The sequence below is a fragment of the Lotus japonicus genome, chromosome 1, assembly GCF_012489685.1.
Source record: "Lotus japonicus ecotype B-129 chromosome 1, LjGifu_v1.2".
In the NCBI taxonomy this organism is placed as follows: Eukaryota; Viridiplantae; Streptophyta; class Magnoliopsida; order Fabales; family Fabaceae; genus Lotus; species Lotus japonicus.
This window is the reverse complement of record NC_080041.1, coordinates 39,333,950-39,337,497: the sequence shown is the minus strand read 5'-3', so window position 1 is coordinate 39,337,497 and position 3,548 is coordinate 39,333,950. Positions and strand designations below refer to the sequence as shown.

The following is a 3,548-nucleotide window of genomic DNA, read 5'->3' as shown; positions in this document are numbered from 1 at the left end:
CCCCAAAACAATCTTTCTCAAGATTGCTTTCTTCTACTCTAAAATCTCTTCTTGAAAGAGGGATAATAGATCAATTTAGTTCATGAGTCATAAAGTGTTAAGGTTTGACTCTTAAGTGAATACTTTAAGTTCAGTTACATGATAGAGGGAGAAAGAATTTGACTCTAAAGAATATCTTTTCTACATGTTTAAGCAGATGATGATAAATGATATGATCATTTGAAGTACATCATATCTGTAAGGCCCTAAGTTCAATTTGGAACAATTTTATGAAAGTTTGAATAAAATTGAAGTTTTAGCTAATGTTTGATAACTGGCAGATTAGAACTGTCAACTTGTGTGACTTTTTAGAGGGTCTTAACGACTTTATTTGGGAAAACTTCCTTCATGAGAGTTGTAGCCCTTCAAATCTAGAAAATTCTCCAAGTGGTTTCGAGTCAATCCGATATCGGTAGCTTCAGATATCCCCGTTTTAGTGAGAAAAGGTCCAGCTGCCCAGACCTTACGAGCTCTAACTTAAAACTTTGGGCTTAAGCCTTGGTTAATGCGTTATTTGGGTCGGTTAGTGAACTTATGAGGTCATGATCAGGAGATTAAGAAGAGGCTAAGTGGGCCAAGTGACTTGGATGAGAAGGAAGGAGCTAGGGTTATGAAAATCCTAGCCCATTAGTGGTGATGCCGCAGCCTTGCAAAGGGAAAAGGGAGGAAGATTCTGACTTTTTTCTGAAGTAAAGAGTGATTAGTACCAATTAAACCCTTCCCCTTGCTCCTAAGAGGCCTCCACTCGTCACCCTTGCACCACCAGCAACCACCGCCCACCAAGGAGGAGGAGGAGACACGAGAAAGAGAGAAAAACCGCAAGGAAGGAGAGGAAACGCGAGAAGGAGAGGAAGCACGTGGAGGAAGGAGAATTTTGGACAGCAGAGGAAGCTCTTTCTATTCTTCACTTCTCTCCATCAAAATCCTGCTTCTTTTCATCTAAATTCATTCAAAACCCGAGGTAAGGGCTGGTTCTAGGAATGGGTAGGTTCTTTAGGGAATATGCCATGAATTGCCATGAGAAACAACTTGAGTTTTGGACTGTTTTTGCATGATTTCCTGTACATGCTTGCTTGCTGGAATTTTTCTCTTGAAAAGCCATGAATATGATCCTCAAACGTTGTTTATGATCTGAATCTATGATTTTATGCGAGTTGCCATGGTATTTGTTAAGTTTTGTGCTATTTTGCACTTGTTATAACATGATCCTTGCTAAATGTTTGGTTCTGAAATTTTGAGTGGATATTTTGGTTGTTGGGGGCTGTACCAAGATTGCCATGATCAAAGGGGAAGGAAGGAAAATTATTTTTGAAAACCATAGAGGCATGGGAGTTTCGCTGCCAGTTTCCTGTACTGGACAGCGGACTTCAGAGCCCCTTTTTACCTGTTTATGGTCATCAAATGAAAAAGTGATTAAAATGAAAGTTGTAGATTTTTGAAATATCTTTCCAGACATATAAAAATCATAATTTTTGGTTTAGTAATGTGATCTGGGGGTCGTGTTTAGTAACTGTCACACCTGCTGTTTTTCCTGTTCCGGACGGTTAGCTTTAAGGCCTAATATCACCTAATTCTGGGACTCAAATGAACAAGTGTGTCACTAGAGAGTTGTAGATATTTAAAATATATTTCAAGAAAGGTATCATACGTGATTTTTGGTTGAAAGATGCATTCTGTGGCTCTATTTTTGTGAAAGTTGTTTCTGCTGTCAATATGTTGAAGTTGCGATGATATATTATGTATGAGTGAATGTTCTTGCGTTCCTTTACGTGGATTATATTTATTTTCTCAGTTAATGGTTCAAGGGTCGCTCACCTAGCCGTAATTCCCTTGTAACCCGTGAATGTTGTGTTGTGAAGGTTGTTGCATAAAGAGTATGATAAGACTCTAGGATTGACTTTAGAGACTTAACAAAGAGAAAAGTGTAATAAACTCGCTTGCAAGTAAATGTGAATAATTTGGACATAGGTCAGGTAGACTATGGTCCATGAGAACGATGGTACCTTGCACGCGAGGGAGTTATTTGGGTTGACTGCGGTCTCCCGTGAACCTTGTGGGCCGGTGTGGCTTCACGTGATTTGGTTGACTGCGGTCACCGTGAACTTTTGTGGATCATTGCGGCTCCACGTGATTTGGTTGACTGCGGTCACCGTGATAACCGTGCCTCTGCGGAAGCACGAAGATGGCCATGGAAGTTTTGGTGGGTTGTGTGAAGTGAGATTCCGTTAGTAACTGACTCCTTCCCATAAAAGACATATAATGTACTTATATTATATATGTTGTTGTTGATTTTGTCATTATCATTCTTTTTGTTGGACCTGACCCTGCTGGTTTGCTATGTGTTTATTTGGGGGGGGGTAGATGGTCGTGAAGATAATGGCGATGACTCATTCTTGGGAGTTGATGCTACGTGACGTGCCAATACCGGAGGACGACTACACTTCAGAGGAAGAGGCTAAGGAATAGGGTTTGGGTTGAGAGTCTTTTGTTTTCTGTTGGGGTTGAGAGTTTCCGAAGTGTTGGTATCGAACAATTTTATTGCTTAAATTCGAATGAACAAGTTTTGATGTAATCTTTATTTTCATTCAGGCCTTTGATTCGTACTCTTTACAGTTGGTTATTTAAAAAGTTTTACGATGTTGGTTACTTCCGCGTGTTTTTGGAAAGGTTATGTTTCAAGAGTTTTCGTAAAATGAAAGGTTTGTCATTAATTGAAGATTAATAAGTGAATCGACGAAAACTCTTTACGAAAATTGGTTAATTAGTTACTGTGTAACACTCGAGAAATCGGGGCGTTACAATATCATCGACATTTGACTGTTGAGCACTGAGGCTTCTTTTCACACTAAAGTGATTTGAGCATTAAGCTTAATCTATGTGAGAATAAATGCTACTTCTTCATCACTTCTTCCCTTTATACTCTTGAATCTTCTATGAGTGAAAGATAGCCGTAGCGGCTCGTTGGAGCGTGTTGTTCACAATACTTCTAGCCGTTGGATCAAACTGTACAAAAGGTTATTTCGTCAGAGCGTGGTACAGTTTGATTGAGACCTTATGTCGTAAAGATGTAATCTAACATGTAACAGATAGCATAGGTATGACTTTCTATCCGTTGGCGTAGAGATATGGAAATCTAATAGTGACACCACAAAGCTTTTCTTTTCAACATCGCAATGTGTCAGATATTTGATTTTCAACTTGAATCTTCTGCGCAAAGCTCTCTCGGCTAGATCTTTAATGGGAAATTTGTTTGATTTGACGTTGTAGCTTGTTTGAGTGAGAGCTTGATTATTCTTCATATGATCTTCTGCTTCTGTCCTCTTCATTCTTCTTCAGCTCTTTTGACGACAACCTTTCTTCACATGATTGATTCTCGTTCAGATGTTTCTTCTATTGAACTCATATCATCATGCTGATCTTTTGACAAAGAAGTCTTCATATCATGATAGACATTGGTTGCCTTTCAAGCTCTGCTTACTTTGTTTGTCTCAGACGAAGCTCTTTTTTCA

General features: G+C 39.1%; 1 long non-coding RNA gene across 1 annotated transcript; it reads left to right on the top strand.

Moving 5' to 3' along the window:
* The first annotated feature begins 524 nt into the window (after positions 1-524).
* Positions 525-2,642, top strand: LOC130731837 (uncharacterized). The gene is made up of 2 exons (XR_009016840.1): positions 525-1,000; positions 2,401-2,642. It is a non-coding gene; the product is annotated as an uncharacterized LOC130731837 (long non-coding RNA).
* The last annotated feature ends 906 nt before the right edge of the window (positions 2,643-3,548 follow it).